Raw genomic sequence first — 21,756 nt, 5'->3', positions numbered from 1 at the left:
AAAGGATGAACATTGCTTTAGTGGCAAAGCAAACATAGAGCTCCTTAATGCTGAAAATTCTCTGTGGGGATCTATTCTCAAAGGATTTTACTTTCCTAAATCAAACGTTTCAGATGCAAAATAGAGTAAAAGATCATCTCGGAGCTGCAAATGTTTTCTTAATGGGAAACATTTACTCGAGAAAGAAGGTTATTGGGTAGTTGGAGATGGAAAATCTAGGTGGTGTTTGGGAAGTAAGTTCCCAAATTTTTTTCTCATTTTTTCTACTAAAAGACAAAAGTTTTGCAAAACCAAAAAAAACACATCCAAACAAAATATCACATCCAACCCCATAATCATTTCACTTTTTCTCTCACAAACATCACATCCAACCACATAAAAACCCAAATATCTTCCCAAACACTAAAAATTTTTTATCTCATAAAAACCTACATCTACTAAAATCTACATAAAAACTCACTTCCCAAACACCATCCTAGTCAAATATAGGAAGACAAATGGATATACCCAATCAAGATTTCCTTGGGGACAATCCCTTTGCCACTGTAAAAAAAAAGGGTAGAGGATCTTATTGACCCTTTGAATTCATCTTGGAAAATTGACACCGTAAGTCAGATTTTTAACCCTCAAACAGCCACTCAAATTATAAAGATTCCTCTCAGCTTCATGGATAGGAAGGACCAGTTTATTTGGCCAAAAACAGCCAATGGTCCATACACGGAGAGGCAGTGGTTCATGCAGTGTTTATCAACTTCATCTACAGTACAGTAGCACAGTTGGCGAATAATATCTTTAGACAAAAGAAAAATTTATAATGAACAGGGAATTGTAAGCAGTACCACTTATCAAATATGTCATGTTTGAATTGCTCTTTTTGCTTTCATTTTCACTTTTCTTTTATGATGACATAACAACAAAATGAATGATGTCATGAATGGAAGGTTACAAATCCTCCACCCCTTGTACATTATCCAAAATTTCAGTTATAAATTTGAGTAGCAAGGGATCCAAGAAAAGAACCAAAATGCTTAAGCAGAAATGTCACCGCATATCAAGAGTTCAAAACTTGGTAAATCATTTTCAAGAACACAATCACAATCTCATGGTCAGAGCATTTTCATTTTATCTATTTTATGCAAAATATAATGGTGCGTAACCTGATACAAAATTAAAACTTTAGATAACATAGACAAACAGCTGCAACAGATGATCACCATTGTTGGAGTAGTAGTTACACAAAGTTACCGTTCAAGTGTCAGTAAATAATCCAAAATCTGCGGATACCACAACCCCATCGGAGTTGTAGCTAACACTCTATTCTTCCAAACAAATTCAAACAGAGCCAGCATAAGCAAGGAAGCTCAGAAAGCTAAAATAGCTACTAATGAAGTCATGCAGAATAGTAGTGTAACCATATTACACATCTAGGCACTTGCCTGTGCAAATAACATGGCTACACCCAGAAGACTAAGTCAGCAACAAGAAAATTTAAAAAATAATGTAAAATCTTGCAAGAATCCATAAGCTATATTCAGGTGGATGCTATGAAATTTCATCTAAAAATGAAAGAGGAATCTAGTATCAGGAAACTCCTATGTGGGTCTCGCCCCTACCCCAGCCCTGGGTCTTAATCCCACTCCCAACGTTAAACTCTTTTATAGAGCCCTCACTTTCTCATCCCTGGTTTTGCCCCTGCTCCCGCTTTGTGCAACTATGGGAGGAATTTGTTGAGAAAATTTAGGACAAACTCTAGTGGAAAGGGGAAAAGAATCTGAGGATACTATTTGGACAATCAAAATCTCACCATATTCAATCTAGAATGAATACACTTGGCTTGGAACAAGGGAGGAAAACATGGATGTTGTAGAAAAGGCACATGTTAGAACAACATGTAGCCCCTCAACGCGATAGTGGAACACTAGTTCTGCTCCAATAATTATTGCTCAAGGAGATTATATAATTTTCTGGGAAAGGAACTTCCGTACAGATATGAATCACGATACAACATTCATTAATGCTTAAGGGTTGATTGTGCACTTCTAATGAAATGCCTTGCAGCTTTTTTCTGGCACAACTGAAGAATATCCTTCGGCAAGGAAAATATTACATTGCAATTGACTAAAGCATAGCATTTAGTTCACATTCAAAACCTTACTAGTACAAAAATGTATTGACCAAAAATCAACCATTCATCAAATTACCAACAAGCTGAGAAATTATTGTGTGACCCTATTCCGCTTTGGTAAATGTCATACACAATTCAAATAGTAAAAGACTCTTACCTATAATTAGAGACGAACAAGACCCGTCTTCAATCTCTCACAGCCGCCAACTCGAAGGCCAGTACATGTGAATCCCATAACCAGTCTTCCAATTATCCAAGAACACAACTTTCTTCACAGCCCAAAACGAAACAAACAGTGCTACAATCATAACCAATCTCTGCACATTCACACTCCTCACTGTGACAAGAACATGAGTCAAAAAAGCCAACAACAACCCAACAACCGTATACAAAGACCCAACCGCAAAACCCTCTGCTCCAAGCTGCATTCCCGATCCCTGATAGAAGAAAACCAGCTTCGAAGGATCGTCCCGATCGGCCAAAAACATGGGCATCTTCCGAATTATATTATGCATAGCCCCAGAAACACTGAAAAAGTAGACAAATACAGCTCCAGCCAACCAAAACTTGGAATCATTGAAAAGGGTCTCACCAGCAATCAATTTTTTCACAAGAAAAGGCAAAGAAATCAACAATGCCAGAACAATCACAATCACTTGCGTCTTGGAAACAATTGGGGGTCGATGAATTGGACCAACAATGAGTTTCGTCTTGGATTCAACAAACTCAGCCATGGATTCGGCTAACCGCGAGAAATCTCCGGCATCCATTTGAAGGGTATCGCGTTTGATATCGACAGCGGAGTTGGGTACGAGACGAATGTGGGGAAGAGCGTTGACTCCGAAAAGGGCGAAAGAGGACTGAGAGTCCTTGAATTCGAGGTCGCAGAAGAAGAGGTTGGATTTGGAAGAAGGGTTTGGGGCGTTGTTGGAGATGAAGGAGGAGGAGAGGAGGGCGAATTCGGAGCGGAGAGATTTGAGTTGGAGCTCGGATTTGTCGTGGAGTTGGAGAGCGTCGAAGAAGATAAGGAGAGAGAAAGGGCGGGGGGGTTTGGAGGAGAGGAGGCGAGAGAGGAGGTGGTCGGAGAGGCGGATGATGCCGGAGTTGGATTGGGATTGGAGAGAGAGCAGCTCGGAGACGATGTCGGATTCATCATCATCATCATCATCATCAGACATGGAAGAGGAGGGAGTGAGGAGGAAGAGGAGAGAGAAGAGGAGTAGGAGGAGGAGGAGAGTGAGATGGGTTTTGGATCTTGAAGTTGCAGAGATCGCCATTTTTGGGTTGGTGTGAAGGTTGATCTGTGAGTTTTGGGGATGTCAAGAAGCCGAGGGTTTTGCTTCCTTCGAGTCGACGATGACTTTGACTAGATTATTATTATGAAGTTACTCATAAATCTCAATATAATAAATGCTATTTTAGTTAATTTTAATTATTTTTTTTAAAATTATTTAGTTTTTTTTTTTTTTTTGATATAATATATGTTTTTGATATATTGTATATAAAGTTTACATTTTTATCCACTATTGAACAACATCCTGAACATCAACATCCGAATCAATCTCTCTCATCTCGATTTTGAAACCCTAGTTTTCTCTCTCTAGACTCTCTAATAGCACCCAAAGCAGTAACAGCAGAGAAGAAGCCAGCGGAGGAGAAGAAGTCCACGGTGGCGGAGAAGGCTCCGACGGAGAAGAAGCCGAAGGCCGGGAAGAAGCTGTCGCCGGAGACAAGAAGAAGAAGAGGTCGAACTCACAAGATCTACATCTTCAAGGTTTTGAAGCAGGTTCATCCAGATATCGGGATCTCAAGCAAGGCTATGGGGATCATGAACAGTTTCATCAACGATAATGTTCCTCGCCTCCACATACCTCTCCAATGGCAACGAGCTCTTGCTGGAGATTCTAGGTCCTGGTATCGTCGGCGGCCTCTTTCTTCCCATTCTCGGCTAGTGTTTATGTATAGTGTTTATACTCTAATGTAAACATCACATTAAACATCACATTGTGATAATGTAAACACTATACTCTTATAAACACTATACTGGAAATCTGATGTTTACATTAAACATCCAAAAAAGGTCTATAGTAACTTACATTAAATGCCTCTTTCACAATGTGATGATATTTGATGATGTTCTCAATGTTTGATGATGTTTGTTGATGTTAAATTTTTTTTAAATGAATCTGATGTTCTGATGTTGCTGTTGTTCACGATGATGTTCATGATGCTTTGATGTTGCTGTTGTTCACGATGAGGTTTGATGATGATTTGATGATGTTACCGATTTTTGATGATGTTTTGATAATGGTAAATTTTTTTTAAATGAATCTGATGTTTAAAACACCCACAAACATCAAAAGCATCGGATGTTTGGAAAATGAGGGAAATCTAAAAAAGGTGTATAGTAAGCTTTTTGGACAATTCGTTAAATTACACATAAACACCAACCCAAAATTACCTCCTCAATTACTGACCCAGACACGTAAAAAAATGGGTACTAATGTCTTTACACATAAAATAGGACCTATTAGACCAACAAAAAAACGTCGGGACTAAATGGGTTAACATTTCCAAATTAGGGATTTAATGGTGTTTTCCCCTTATTATTATTATTATTATTATTATTATTATTATTATTATTATTATTATTATTATTATTTTATTTTAAAGCACAACTCAGTAATTTAATTTTAAAACTCGTTAAATAGTTTATTTATGTAAAAAATTATAATAATTGTGCATCAATAATTATATATTTTTTTTGAGAGAGGCATGGCTCCATTTGGTAAGGAGGTTTGGGGCTATTTTAGCCACAAAAGATAAAATAGGCTATTTTAGCCACAACAAACAAAACATCACATCCAACCCATAATCATTACATTATTCTCTCACAAAAAAAGCTAAAAAGTCAAAAAGTCCTTCCTAACCCAAGCTTTTTAGCCTAGGCTAAAATAGCCAAAAAAGCCAAAAAGTCAATCCACTTCTCAAACGGAGGCATAAGTCTAATAAGTAAATTTATTTTTCTCTCATGACTTCTTTTCTTTGTTGTAAAACTAAGTCAAGAATATTTTGTAGGTGTTTGGGAAGTTCCTATTTTAGTAAGCTATTTTAGTTTTTGACTATTTTAATAAGCTAAAATTTTTGTATTTGGGAAGATTATTAGATTTTTTTGTAGTTGGATGTGATGTTTGTGAGAGAAAAAATGAAATGATTATAAGTTTGATGTGACATTTTGTCTTATTGACTATTTTAGCCCATTTTGTCTTTCAGTGCTATTTTAGCTAAAAAAACTAAAAAGTCTTCTTCCTAAACACCCCCTCTCTTTAGAACAAAATAAAACTAACTCGATGTCACCGTCACTATTACCATCGGAGGTTCGGTGGCTACCAAGAGCTCGATGGAAAGGGCATGAAGGAAGAGGAAAAGAATGAGGAAGGAAGAAGCATGGAGATAGAAGATAGAGGAAGGAAAAAAAAATTCTAATTTTTGGCCAATTTTTGGAGCTCTAACGGCACGTAAAACGAGGTGGAACAAGGCCTATGAGGGATGGAATGAAAACTATCGTTTGGGAACAGGCTAATTTAGTAACTTTTTGGCTATTTGGCTAAAAGGGTAGGTAAAAAAAACTTGTATGTTTGGGATGACTTTTTGGCTAATTACGAAAAGATGTGCAAAAAGTAGAGAGAAAAGAGAATCTTTGACTTTTTGGTATGGGTTGTTGGCTTTTTGGCTAATTTAGTAACTTTTTGGCTAATTGGCTAAAATAGCCTCTTGCCAAACGAGTGAATCCAACAATGCAAAAATGAGAAGGAAAAAATAGAGTTACGACAAGGGAGATACAAACTCTTGAACATGTGAGTTTGAATCCAAAAAAAAAAAATGAGAAAAATCTTATATTTGGCCAACTTTTGAAGCTCTGACAGCATCAAAAAAAAAAATGGAGCAAGACGTATGAGGGGTGAAATGAAAAATAGGTCATGATTTGAATCCAATGATGCAAAATTAAGGCAATACATGATTACGACGAGAGAGATACAAGGTCTTGAACATGTGGGTTTGAATATGAAAAAAAAAAAAGGAAAGAAAAAGCCTATTTTGATTATCTTTCAAAACTCCGATGGCATGAAAAAGAGGTGAAACAAAGCATATAAGGGGTGGAATGAAAATTAAGCCATGAGGTGAATCCAACGACATGTAAATGATTTTGATATGGTTAACTAGGCCACAACGTGTTTGTAAGTAGAACCACATATCAATATGTCATGTTTAGAACCACTATAATCCAAGCATTACCCTCTACCATCCCCACTTATAACATGCAAACCATGGAACTCTGTAGGAAAATTTGTGATGAAATTGATAAAATTAATCGAAATTTCCTTTGGGGTGACACTGAGACTCAAAAGAAAGTTCATTTGGTCAATTAGGATAGTGTGTGTAGAAGCAAAGCTGAGGGAGGGTTAAGCATTAGAAATGCTTGAGATCAAAATGCTGCTCTTTTAACCAAACTTGGGTGGAAATTTCTAAGTGATAATAATAGACTTTGGTGTAGAGTGTTTTAGTCCAAATATTTGAAACAAAACAGCTTTTGTTCTTGGCCTATGAAGAAGAGGTCCTCACATATCTGGAGAAGCATGTGTAAAAACAAAGAGGTCCTTAGAAAGAGTGTCAAATGGATTGTGCGCAATGGGAAGGATATCTTTTTCTGGAATGATTGGTGGTATGGAAAACATCCTCTATCTCAGGTAAATAATACATTTCTTGTAAATGATTATGATAAGGTTAGCTTAATTCCTGATGAAGAAGGTAATTGGGACATAGATAAAATGCTCACTCTGGTTAACCTACAAGATCTTCATGAAATTCTCAAAATCTATAGGCCCATATTTGTAACTTACACTGATACTCCTGCCTAGGTTGGTTCTCTGTGTAGTAACCTCAATACTGCCTCTGCTTATAATCTCATTACTAATTCTAATATGGATGGCATGGATTAGAAGTGGATTTGGAAAGTTAAAATCTCCCCAAAATTGCAATGCTTCCTTTGGCTTATATTAAAAGGAAAACTACTAACCAATTGTAGACACTCCATTTTTGATCGCCCTTAAGACTTGGGCGCCTCATGGTGAACATCCAATGCTTCCTTTGGCTTATATTAAAAGGAAAACTACTAACCAACTGTAGACACTCCATTTTTGATCGCCCTTAAGACTTGGGCGCCTCATGGTGAACATTTAATAATGAATTGTTACGCTATCCAAATCATTCAATTTCTTCAGCAAAAGCCTTCGATTTTCAAGCTTTAGAGCCAAAACCTTGCACCTCCTTCAGACCAAAACCTATTTTTTTCTAGCCTGACCACTTAGAGGCCTGCTGGCCAAAAAGTGGCTAGCAGGCCAATTTCTATTAGTCGACAGTCTCTCTCCATGGCCGGTCGGCCATGTCCAGCGGCCAGCAGATATTTTGCTGCCAGCTGTCCCCTCATGTGCATGCCTTGCACCAATTGGCTCAGTACAGATATTTCCAACAGGGGAACCTATTTTTCTATAAATAGATGACCTTCTCTTATGGTTTTAGATTAGAAAAATTCTCCATGTGCCAAAAACTTGCCAAACACTCTCCCTATTTGTCTTGGAATATACATACACTATACATACACTTCATAAACCAAAATTTTGAGGCTTCTTGCTGAGATAATTGAGCCAAAATTCTAGCTCTTATGAGTGACCACCTTGTGGTTTGTGAACCAAAGAACATCCTCTCTTCAAGAGATATAACTTTTGCCATCTTTACACTACTCTTTCTTACTCTTTTTCACACTGTTTTGGACTGGTTTTGTGAGTTGAAACTTGTGATTTAAAAGCTATTAAAGGTGGAGGGGTTAACCACTCTTTCTTGAACCTTATTCTATAGCTCATATCCTTGTGTTTCCCACTTGTTTTTTTACTTTGAACTACTGATTTTTAGAGTTTTCAGAGGCTAAAACATGTGATTTTAAGGTTCCAAAAGTGGAGGGGTTGGCCACCCTTCCTTAGGCTTGCTTACTAGCTTTGTTCTCTTATTTTTTTGGTTTACTTTTCCTAGCTTTTCAACATGATTCCAACACTGTTTTTGCTATTTTAGAGCTACTTTAATTGTTTATTTAATTTATGCCTTGAATGCCATGCTTGTGGTGTTGTAAAGTCCTCATGGATTTGGGGGTTTAGGTTTAGACGCCAATCCATTTGAGTTGATAGCTTTTCATTCATTATTTTTGTATCAATAAACATACTTATGATCATCACATTTGCATAATCATGTTGTATTTCGTATTTTGGTCAGTTAAAGGCTCAATACCCGATTATGAACATCGTTCAAATACAAGCATTTTCAGTCTCAAATTCAAAGTACAATCTATTTTATGAAAGTGTGGTGTCATTCTCAAGATGCAAAACAAAACTCCTGTTATAAAACTGCAGCGTTCAACACTGATCACAGTTTTTACAAAGGAGAATACAAGTGTTTCAAAACAAAAAGTAAAAGACCTATCTAAAGCTATACAAAGTTCTAAACTACCAAACCAAAAAGAAAGAAAAGAAGAATACAAAATCAGAGTCATGCTCAAGAGGCCCTCTTCGTCCTCTTTTACGGAGAGGACTCAGAGGCACTATCGCCATCAGCACCGCTATTATCAGAAGGGTGAGACTCAAAGGCAAAGCCGGCGTCATTTTCCTCGCTCTTTGACTCCGAGCTAGCCTCACCATCCTCGCTCCTAGACTCAGAGTGCCTGCTCATTGTCTTCTCGGTGCTGTTAGTCTTGGCATCATTCTCACTAAAAGTTGGCTCTGAAGAGGAGGAAGTCTCCTCTGCCTGAGACTCTCTACTTTGACCCCAAGTACTCCTACCTCTGCCCCGACCTCTGCTCTCACCCCTGCCGCGTATGAAAGCTTATCCTCTTCTCCCAGCAGCCAGACGAGGTACCGCTAGGGCTGCCGATGCTGCTGCTGCCACAGGTACATGTAGAGGCTAAAAGTAAGAAACAGAGTATCAGAATAGTGTATCAAAACAATGTGCAATGCATAACCAGTACAAGTATGGCAAATCAGTATAGTGTAATGCCGAACAATATGAATATGGATATGAATCAATGCAGTCAGATGAATGAGAAATATAGAATACCTGATAACCATGGAGAGTAAGCAATGTCTCTCTCCTTCGCACCATCTGGACCAGTGAGATGACCAACCCAAGAAAGCTGTCCACGTACTCCAATGCCACCTGCAAATAAATTTGAACATCAGTATCCAGAAAAGGGAGTATCAAATGCAAACTGCGAGGCAAAGTGTATACCTGCTGCATATTAAGGTCTTTGACGTACCCGTGCTCCTTTTTTCGGTGGCTCGATCGGAATCTGGTTGGTCGTCCCACTCGATCGCCAACACGGGATTGCAGTCGGAATCACCAACAGACCCGTTCCATGTATAGCAAGGGTAACCCATCCAACACCAGGCTTGGCAGCATAAGCAGCACCTCCAGCAGCGGGGGCACCTGCAGCGTCTCCTGTCCGAGCTTCGGTCAGGAGTGGCATCAGATGAGTCCGGATAGAGGCAACATAATCCTCGACCTCGCGGAATAGGTCGGCGTCTTGTCCCGCCATGAACTGTACGATGGCCTCGACGGGTAGACCATCGGCTGTCCTCATAGATGGTAGAGACAAAACAGGAACGACGGGATCTGGTAGGCCCAAAGTCTAGTGCACGAATCTCTTCCCTAAGTACCATGTCCGACAGAAAGGGCCCTCTAATAGGATCTATAGCCAGAAGGTATCCTAAGACCCTATATACTCATCTTGTGTCTCAGTTGGCATCATTGCCCATGGCTATTGTAACAGCCTCGAATTGCGATTAGCTGATAAACCGTGATTAAATATACCTAATAAGTAATTAAGCTGAAATTATTGATTAATTGCATGTGTATTGCATTATTTGTGTTTATATATGTCCGCTGTAGGAATATTTGTTTGTCTTTCTATTTTGTCTTGTGAATTGAAGGCCTTGTTGGCATCCAAACACGAAATTGACACAATATATGTGTTATTTAGAATTTTTAGAAAATTATGGTAGGTTTAATTGAAATTCGATTCGGAACGAATTAAATTTGAATAATTAATGTCAATTTGATTAACTTAAGTTAAGTTTAATTAATTCCCTAATCAAGCCTATATAAGGCTTATACACCACTTCAGTCATCTTTTCTTCATCATTTTGAGCCTACAAAAACAAAACATGAGAGAGAGGAAGAAGAGACCAAGAGGGTTGAGATCAAAACTTGAGGTTAGAAGGAATTTGCTAGAGAATTAAAGGGAATTGGCTTGGAAGCTTAAAGACATAGCAATCTAGAGCCTAATTAAAGAGTTTAGGTAAGGATTTAAGCCTTTACTTTTGTAATTGAGACTTAACACATGAATTCAAGAGGAATTAGAACAAGAATTAAGATTTGAGAGGTAAATTAGAAGTTAAATCATACATGCATGTTCATTTCCTCAAATGTTGAGTTTGATTTCTAAGAAATTCTCTCATGCATGCCATTGTTCTCACTTAGTTTTGGGAATTCATCTTATTCTACACCATTTTATCTAAATTGATCATGGTTTGGACAAGTTTGAGTTCATAGCATTGCATACATGTCATATACATATAAGTTTCAAAGTTGGTTTGAATAATTGATTTGCTTTTGGGCTTTGATTTTGCGAAATGATTTTGAATTCACAATGTTTTAAAAGTTTACACAAGTTGCCTTAAGTTTTTGGCCCAGAAGAACATGAATTACAACTTTGAGTTGAGTTTTGGAGCTTGGAAGCAAATCTAGAAATTCCAAAATTCTTTTTCTTCGCTCGAGTGACAGAACCTACACTTGAGCGACCACTCTTTATTTGGCACTTCCGCTCGAGCAACCAAAAGTTGGCTCGAGCGTAAAATGCATGCTCTCAGAAGTTCACAAGTTTTACAAACTGCTCGAGCGACCAGAGTTTCTCCCGAGCGAAGACCAAGGTCTCACGCTCGAGCGTACGTCGAGCGAAAAAATCAAACAACCAGTACTTTTGCAGAGTTTACAGACCGCTCGAGCGACCACTCTTATTTTTGACTCTCCTCTCGAGCGAAGAAAGCTATGCTCGAGTAAGGACCCTGTTTTTAGTAAGTTTGACTAAGTGTTTTGAATCATATTTTGGCATCTCCATTGCATCCTAGGCATTCTTAAGCCCTAATTAAGACATAATAATGAGGATAAAACTTAGAAACACACTAAGAACAAAAAGAATTAAGTTTAGTGCTTTCCGAACATATGTTTCAATATGTCTCTGCTATGTGTTGGTGTACGTTACGTGCCATTACCAAAGCCAACTGCGAGTATTAACTCTATAAAGTTATGTTTAACTTTAATTATTTTCTGATGATATAAAATGATCAATTTTCTGAAATGCTATGTTTTGTATGAATGAATGATTGTCCAAGTTTCTGAAATGTACTCGTGGCATCTATAGCATCATGTGATATTTTGCGTCCCTTTATGGGTCATCGAAATGCTTTTATGGCTGTCCCTTTATGGGTCATCGGAAACGTCTCTGTGCACATGAGTCATCGAAATGCCTTCATGGTCGTCCCTCTATAGGTCATTGGATTTGTTAACACTAATGGATGTACCACGTATGATAATGAGAAATGTACGATTTGTGAATGTAAATATGAATATGTATAAGACTCTATTTCTGTTACGAATCCATTACAGACATCATTCATTAAAATGTTTACTCGGTTATTATTCACTAGGCTCCAGCTTACTGTATTATTTATGTATGTAGGTGAGCAGGCGCATGATCAGGCCTAAGCTGCTGCCTGGAGAGTTTTGTTTTTGTCAGTCAGCTACAGTGCCTCCTGAGGACGTTCCCCTTTTGTGAAGTGGTCGAGTTTTGTGAATCAGTTATAAGTTCTAGACTTTTGTTGTTTTTAAGGAAACGATTCTTTGTGTTATATGTTTAACGACGATGAAAGATGGATATGTGTATGGCGTTACATGTAAGTTATGTATATGGAAGTTTTGCTATTGCTGTCTCGTATATGTCTGCACAGCTCTATGGATATTGTATTTTATATTTTTGCGTCCACAACCCCTTATATTATGATATTCAGGTCAGTGGCCTTTGGTAATCCCAAGATTACTAGCTGGTTATGACGCTAAACCTATAGGGGCAGGTTTAGGTCGTGATAGCTGTCGTGTAATCTATAAATAGAAGATGCACAGTTGTCAGTTGCTTGTTGCTGTCAGTTGTCAAAGTATGGATCAAAGCAATAGCAATAGAAATGAAGCAAAAGTGAGTATGGGTTCAGATTACCTCGTGGGCCACCACCGTATCAAAAAATTGACGGTAGTATGCAAAGACGGTATCGCCGCGGCGCGGGGGATGACATTTGCTATTATATCGCCGGCAGTAGGGCATAATGGCCTCTACCTTGTCTCATGGAATCGGGGTAAGAGTAGGGAATTATGCATACACCCAAAGCTACAAGAAAAGATTAGTTTATGAGTCAATAAGCAGAAACAGAGATAAAGACAGAAAGTACAAAGCAGAAAGCATAATGTCACGACCCAAGCCCGCCCCCAATCTTGGGATTACCGAAGGCCTCTGAGACAGATTAACATAATATTAGGGGCTAGCGGAAGCAAATAACAAATATACAGCATCCATTGAACTGTGCAGACTTATATGAGACAAAAAAATTAAACTTTTTATATACATATCTACACATCCTCCTTATGTCATCATATATATACAGATTAGACAAAAAGGGACTTAGCCCTAATTACAAAATAAACAAAGACTTGTTTAAACAAACAAGAAAACAAAACTTGAACTTTAATCACATAGCCATAACCACTTGACATATCGGAAACTTCCACGGGAGGCACATATGTTGGTTGACAAAAACATATTCCAGGCAAACGCCTCTAAGCCTGGTCATGCGCCTAATCACCTACATACATAAATAATACAATGAGCTGGAGCCCAGTGAATAATAACAAAGTAAAGGGTTTTACTGAATGATGTCCATCACAGAGTCAGAAATCAGAGTTTATATCAAAAATAGATTCTTATTCATATTCTTATTCAAATTATATATAGAAAACAGAGTTCATGCTTGTTCATATGTGGTACATCCATTAGCGCTAACAAATCAAATACAGAGCATTGAGGGTCATACTTGTCAGTTCTATAAAGGAACCTTCGGTATCGGGAACGGATAACATGCTTGCTAGTTCCACAAAGGAACCTCCAATATTGGGAACAGATAACATACTTGCCAGTTCCACACAGGAACCTCCAGTACTAGGAACAGATAACATACTTACCAGTTCCACAAAGGAACCTCCAGTACTAGGAACAGATCATATACTTGAACCACAGAATTATTGCCACGAGTGCTTGTTAGAAACTGGACAATCATTCATTGTACAGAGCATAACATTTCATAAAACAAATCATATTCCATATACAAAAAATAAATAAAGTTGAATATAGCTTTACTAGGTTATTACTCATAGATGGCTCCGCTAGTAGATCAGATAAGGCAGACAAATCAAATAGATTAAGCAAACGATAGCACGTGACAGACACAAACACATAAAAACACAATATTACTTCATTGATCAAACTTGACTTCTCTTATCTTTTATCTAAATAATCCGAAGGTCTACTACGCGCTTTCTTTCTTTAGTCAAATGAATCAAATTCTTATTTCACATATTCTTTTATTACTAAATCATTCTTTTCTGAATAACCAATTTCTTACTTGGCTTCTTAACCAATTACCACTAAGTTAATGACTTATTCTTTAATCAGCTAATTAATATTGATTGTTAGCTTCTTAATCTTTATTAAGCCATAAATCATGTCTAGAATGCTTGGGAAGAGATGAGAATAAAAAAATATGAGCTAAATACAATTTTTCAAAAATATGCTGAAAATAGTTGTTCGCTCAAGCTAACCTTTAGTAGCTCGAGTGGTCTATAAAAGACTGCAAAAGTTTTGGAAGCCTTGAATGTGCGCTTGAGCAGTAGTTAGTCCACTCGAGCGATCTGTAAAATTTCAGAATTCTAAATTTCTCAAAAATAGCTTCCTAATGCATTTTCAATTTTTAAACCCATACTAATCTTGATCAAAACTTTGAAAATACTTTAGAAAACATAAACACTTATTTATTTATAAATTATTTGCTCAAAATCTTAAAAAATAATATTTAAATTAAAACCCATGAGCTCATGATTCTGAAAGTCCTTTTCAAAATCAAATGCACAATAAAATTGTGGAGCTTGATTTAATTACAACTTCCAAAATCAATCCAAAATATTCTAATTAAACTTCATAAACTTGATCTTAGTTCCAATTTTTCATTTTCTTGTCAATTTTCCTAGCAAATAATGCATATATGTAATTCAAATAAAATGACTAATTTAATATATTCCATAACATGTTGACATTAAATAAAACTCTTAAATTATATTGCATGCATGGATTCAAATTTAAAATTAAACCAATTCTCATCTTTCATAATAAAAAATCAAAACCTTGTCTAACTTTAGGATTAACCCCAAATTTCCATAAATTTGATTTTTATAAAATTCTTCATTCTCTTCAAAATATGAAATTGCTTAGCTCAATTTTTAAGAACTTCATTGTGCATGTAATTATTTCTATATTGATTAACCTTAACCATGTTAATGAATTAATTTCTCCAAATTACATGCATGTAACAATAAGATTCAAATTCATATGAAATTCAAAATCAAACCCAAAATAATTAATTTCTAAGTTAATTTTCATAATCATGAACCTAACTCATTTTCTTGCTAATTTATTTTTGTTTACATAAAATTGACTTCAAACTCTTTTCTATCTTCCTTCAAGACATGAAATTAAAATTATAAACTTCTTAGATTATCATTTGCGTGTATGAAATTAAGATCAAAACTAACTATTTTATATTTTCAAATCATAATTTTACTTCTTGAATTGTTCTAATTTAGATTTTTATTACTTTTCTTCATATCAAACCTAACTTAAGCTCATAAACCTTTAAAACATGAATTAAAGTCTAAAATCTTGGAAATTCACAATACATGTAAGGTTAGACTTCAAATTGTGAAGGATGACAGGAAAATCTAACCCAATAACAAATTACATTACAAATTTCTTTATTATCAATCTTAACTCAAATTTTCCTTCATTACTTCCTTAATTTCCTTGTAATCTCATGAAATTAAACTCAATTACTACTTGATCTTAATTGCTAAATACTTAATCTACAAGAACTTAAGTTTAAACTTTCTTACCAAAGGCCTTCATTTTGTTGACAAAGCTTGAGATTCTTCCTTCTTTTTTTTTTTAATGGAGTTAGCTTCCAGCACAACTTCTCTCTTCCCTCTCTTTCTCTCTCTCCCTCCCTCTCAAGCTTCTCCAAGTGTTCTCTCCAAATTGAGTTCACCTCTCTTTTTTATGAAGTTAGCATAACATACAAACACCCACTTTCAACTCCTTGTACACGTGCACACGCACAATACAACTAGATTTCTCAGTACACCCACATAAATTTCTCAATCGGCACACACCCATATACACTCTTAATTCTATATTCTTCCATAATTCAATTTATGTTTAAGATTTATTTAATTAAGCGACACTTAGTATTAATAAATCTCAATTAGCAAATCATTAAATTAATTATAACTAATCATAAACCAACAGAATTTAATCGGTCTAATTTGACTTCATTAAGGCCTAATTAATTTTATTTAATTCATCATTCTGAATCAGATTTTTAATCAAACTCTCAAAAGGCTCCAAATATCAAATTAAACTTATTTCCATCCTCAATGTTGGTTTCTTAAATCATTAAGGCCATCAATTTTAGATTAAACTTCAAAATCTTCGCCAATAAATTACATGCTCAATTGAATACCTCATATATAAATTTAATTCATAGTAACCTTAATTCCCAAATTCTCATAACTTAATTAACTCCAATTCGGACCCAATTAATCAAATCTCAATTTTACAAATCCGAATCGAATATTTGATTAAACTCCCATACGGTCCAATACTCGAAATTAAAATAATTCAATTTAGTAATTATACTCTATTGAGCCATTTAGGCTTTCAATTTCTAATTCCAAAATAAATCCTCGATAGAATCATATACGAATCGGGTTGAATAATTCTTATAAACCCCAAATTAAATTAGAATAATTGACAATTAAAATTTAAATCTCCTGAATTAATTAAGTGCTAATCATTGTATGTGGTGGGGTTGTCACACATAATGTGCAAACCGAGATAAAGACAGAAAGTGCAAAACAGAAAGTATAAATGGGCAAATAGAATTTGAAAGTAAAAGTACTGATATGACCCAAACCCCCCCCAAAAGTTTAGGTCATGACCAGCCTGCATTCAGGCCTCAAAGACAGAATTTCAAAAAAATTCTCATGTAATAACAGGCCATTTGACTTTATCATTTTCATTCTCCTCCTCCCGACTGTGAGCCATGATTTCCTTTTTGATAATGTCACAAGGGGAGAAACTTATGATGTTATGTATAATGATGTTATGTATTATGGTATTATTTTCATACTAATCTGATGTTATATATTTATAGTTTGATATCTTAATCTTATATCATGTTGTTGGTTAAAGTTTATTTATTACACTTGTGCTAACCTATGTATTTAGAAATGAATTCAGGGAGCATGACTTGAGGGGAAGCCTTTCTTACTCTCCAATCAAATCAAAACATCATTCTGTGCTATCATAAAAAAAGGAGAGATTGTTAGACTTATTTATTTTGATGATTTATTTAATTATGTTTTAATTTATTTGAAAGAGAAAAATAGAATCCAAAATTTATTTTGATGATTTATTTAATTATATTTTAATTTATTTAAAAAAGAAAAATAGAATCCAAAATTTATTTTGATGATTTATTTAATTATGTTTTAATTTATTTGAAAGAGAAAAATAGAATCAAAATTTATTTTGTCCCATTACTTCTCACCTAAAATTTTATCCTAAATATTATTTGAATGTATTTAATATTTGCTTAAATTAGGAGTTCATTTCAACCCAAAAATAATGCCCAAACCAAAGGTTCAAATAGCCCAAAACAAAGGTTCAAACAGTCCAGCACAGCAGCAGGCCAAAAGGTTCAAGTGGAAGATATTTAAATTAGTAATGACGGAGTGGAAGATCTTCAAATGAATACAACGGCTATAAACGACTATAAGTTTCATTATATATACCAAAACCTCTAATGTAAATAAGTTACAAAAAAATCAGAAAATATTTTTTGATCTATAATCACTCACATCTATTCTCTAAAAAATTCTCTGAGAAGTGTTCTTCAATTTTTGTTTGCATCATCTTTCAGAAATTATACACTATGACGTATAGCTTTAAGCCCATTTTTCCTGTGTGAGGTTCATAGAAAAATCAGAGCTTCATTTTTATATCTATCTTTGAGAGATAATTCCTGTAGCTTTCTGTGAAAGCAAAAACACATTTTTTTTCAACATTGTAAAAATGTAGTACACTCAGTATTCTTGACTTAGAAAATTCGTGTAAAATTTGTGGAGGATTGCTCCATCTGTGAAAAGGTTGCTAGCACCCTGTGAAACTAGAGTATAGTAGAAAATCTCAAGTAAAGCTTGAGGAGTGGACGTAGGCCGAGTTTAAGCCGAACCACTATAAATTTGTTTGCCTCTCTCTCCCTTATCTCTTTATTTTATTTAAATTGCCATAGCTATATTTCATATTTTCATTGTGCTTAAATCATTAACTGACATAGTTGTTAGAACACTTGTTTTAATTATTTTTATTTCATTAACTATATTTATCTATTGTGCTAGTCATAATTTTTATTAGGGTATTATTATTTTTATTTGTAAAAACCTAATTTACCCCCTCTTAGATTGTCTTTTGGGTAATATATATATCTCTGTTTTGATTATCTGTTTTTGATGCCATTTATCCCTATCATTTTTCTCTTCCTCCTCTTGATTCTAAGACATGATTTCCTTTTTGATAATGTATGTTACAGGGGGAGAAACTTATGATGTTATGTATTATGATGTTATATATTATGATGTCATGTATTATGATGATGTTATATATTATGATGATGTAATGTATTATGATGTTATATATTATGATGTTATGTATTATGATGATGTTATATATTATGATGTTATGCATTATGGTATTAAGATATCAAACTATAAATATAAAATATCAGATTAGTTTGAAAATAATACCATAATACATAACATCATAATATATAACATCATAATACATAACATCATCATAATATATAACATCATCATAATACATAACATCATAATATATAACATCATAATACATAACATCATCATAATACATAATATCATAATACATAACATTATAATATATAACATCATAATACATAACATCATAAGTTTCTCCCCCTGTGACATTATCAAAAAGGAAATCATGGCTCAGAATCGGGAGGTGGAAGAAGAAAATGATAGGGATAAATGGCATCAAAAACAGATAATCAAAACAGAGATATATACATACATATATATATGATTCGCTCGCCTTTTTGTTTTCTGTCGAAAATTGTGTCGGACACGCGGCCTCGCTTTTGCGTCAGTCAACTGACAAAAGCGAGATGGGTCAATCAACTGCCTCGGCTCTCTCTCCCGCTTGTCTTCTTCTCTTCCGTCTTCTTCTTCTTAATCACTCGCATCTCCTTCTTCTTCCTCATTCCCTCGCATCCCTTTCTACATCATCTTGAGAAAGATAGAGTAGAAAAACTGAGTAGAGCAGAAAGTTTGCCAAAACTGACCCTCCTTTCGATTACATCTCTCTTGTAGACCACATGGCTTTGCCCCGTCCCCTCACTCTCTTTTCAAACCTGAATGAGCTCTTAAGTGCTGCTGGGCCGAGTGCCCTGGCGCTTACTCTTCCTAACCTTCCTATGATGTCGATTGAGCAAATAATGACATCGCAATCAAATATTAAAGCCAATCATCTCACACTGATGTCCTATATGGAGATGGTGACTGTAGTCACAAAATTGGCGCATCGACTGCAGAACAGAACAAGTGTGCTCCACCAAGTCAACGCCCAAATCTCTCTGCTCCAACGCATGCACAAGGATACGCGAGCAGAGATTTGCGCACTGAAGGCCGAAAATAAAAAGCTTAAATGGAAGACCACATCCATGGCCCCGATTTGGAGCAACGTCATTCTTGGCTTTTGATACTCGGCGGGAAGTGCTCGCTCTTGACGAAAGCACGGGGGCAGGGACGTCAAGTGTCGCCCAAGGTAATAAAAAGAAGAAGAGAGCGGTGGAAGAGGCGAGTAAGTGAGGTCGACCAATAGCTAGAAAAATGAAGGGATTTTTTTTTATGTAAATATGTATATTTTGATTTGTGTTTGTTTTATATTTAATGTAATCACTTGAAGATAAAAGTAAAGTGCAGAAAAAAAAATCAAAATTAAGCCTTAGGGCAAAACAACAAAAATAAAAAATAATGAAAAGAAAAGAAAAGAAGAAAAAAAATAATAAAGGAAATGAAGCCTATTAGTAAAATAACAAAAAATAAATAAAAAAGTAAAAGATATTAACCCTAATAGCAATAAAAAAATAAATTAAAATAATACAAGCAGAAATTATACTTAATGGGACGTCGGTGCTGCTAGAAGGGTAATGCAAAAAAAAAAAAAAAAATACTATGACGGTTTTAAAGAAAATCAATGTATGTAAAGTTAATTTTACCTCAAGATGCAGAACCAAAAAAAAAAAAATTACACAGTTGAGAATAGCAAACTGTTAAGGATAATAAATGTATGAAGGGCTTGAGAGCATGCAACTAATATAAATGTTTCCATATCAATGCAGCAATACACATATATCATTTTAACAAAAATTCAAGTTTCACAGTCATAACAAAATTTTTAAAGTAGAAATCGACATTCCAAGCTCCCTACAAATAAAATTGAAGCGATCCTTGCTTGGGGGTTTTATGAAAATATCCGCCAATTGCTTGTCGGTGTTTACAAATTCAAGTACAATATCTCCTTTTTAAACATGATCACTTAAAAAATGATGTCGAATTTCAATATGTTTTGTTCGTGACTGTTGAACCGGATTTTTGCTTAAATTGATAGCACTAATATTATCACATTTAATAGGGATATGATCATAATGCAAATCAAAGTCTTCCAATTGTTGTTTCATCCAAAATATTTGGGCACAACAACTTCCGAAAGCTATATATTCAGCTTCGGCCGTTAATAAAGCAATAGAATTTTGCTTTTTGCTAAACGAAGATACTAATGAGTTACCAAGAAAGTGACAAGTGCCACTGGTGCTTTTTCTATCAAGTTTGCATCAGGCAAAGTCGGTACCCGAGTAACTAATTAAATCAAATGCAACACCTCTAGGATAAAACAGTCCCAAATTTTGAGTGCCAACAAGATATCTAAAAATTCTTTTAACAACACTGAGATGTGATTCCTTAGGATTTGATAGATATCTAGCACACATATAAACACTAAACATAATATCGGGTCTACTTGCAGTTAAATAAAGAAATGAGCCGATCATACCTCGATATTTTGTTTGATCAGTGGACTTACTTTTTTCATCATTGTCTAGCTTAATGAATGTGCTCATAGGTGTTCCAACTATTTTTGAGTCATACATACCAAACTTTTTGAGTAGTTCTTTTGTGTACCTAGCTTGGTTGATAAAAATTCATTTCTTACATTGTTTGATTTGAAGCCCAAGGAAATAATTTAGCCCCCCCATCATGCTCATCTCAAACTCACCTTGCATACACTTAGCAAATTCCTTACACAAGGTTTCATTAGTAGCACCAAATATAATGTCATCCACATATATTTGCACAATACGTAAATCATCATTTTTAGTTTTAACAAAAAGTGTTGTGTCAATCATTCCTCTAGAAAAGTTATTTTCAATCAAAAATTTACTTAATTGTTCATACCATGCATGAGGTGCTTGTTTCAAACCATATAAAGCTTTTGATAGTTTAAAAACATGATTTGAAAAAGCATGATCTACAAAACCTGGGGGTTGTTTAACATAAACTTTCTTATTTATAAAATCATTAAGAAAGACACTTTTTACATCCATTTGATAAAGTTTGAAATCTCTAAAACATGCAAATGTAAGTAACATACGAATGACTTCTAATCTAGCAACCGGAGCAAATGTTTCATCGAAATCAATACATTCTTCTTGATTGTATCCTTGTACAACAAGTCTAGCCTTGTTTCTTATAATTGTTCCGGATTCATCAAGCTTGTTTCGAAAGATCCATTTGGTACCGATAATGGTATGATCTTTAGGTTTTGGCACAAGTTCCCACACTTTCTTTCTCTCAAATTGGTTAAGCTCTTCATGCATAGCTATCATCCAATGTTCATCGAATTCGGCTTCTTGAAAGTTTTTAGACTTAATCTGTGAGAGAAAAGCCAAGTTACTACAAATGTTTCTAAATGAAAAGCGAGTTTTAATACCTTTTGTAGGGTCACC

General features: G+C 35.2%; 1 pseudogene across 1 annotated transcript; it reads right to left on the bottom strand.

Annotated features, from left to right (window-relative positions):
* Window positions 1–2,075: 2,075 nt before the first annotated feature.
* Window positions 2,076–3,511, bottom strand: LOC114321355 (putative dolichyl-diphosphooligosaccharide--protein glycosyltransferase subunit 3B pseudogene; annotated as a pseudogene). Its single transcript, XR_014339773.1, has one exon. The product of XR_014339773.1 is annotated as a putative dolichyl-diphosphooligosaccharide--protein glycosyltransferase subunit 3B pseudogene (transcript).
* Window positions 3,512–21,756: the final 18,245 nt, after the last annotated feature.

The sequence above is a fragment of the Camellia sinensis genome, chromosome 9 (assembly GCF_055761805.1).
Source record: "Camellia sinensis isolate YWXY chromosome 9, ASM5576180v1, whole genome shotgun sequence".
NCBI classification, from domain to species: domain Eukaryota; kingdom Viridiplantae; phylum Streptophyta; class Magnoliopsida; order Ericales; family Theaceae; genus Camellia; species Camellia sinensis.
Note: the sequence above shows the minus strand (reverse complement) of the source record. Positions and strands in the feature narration are given on the sequence as shown.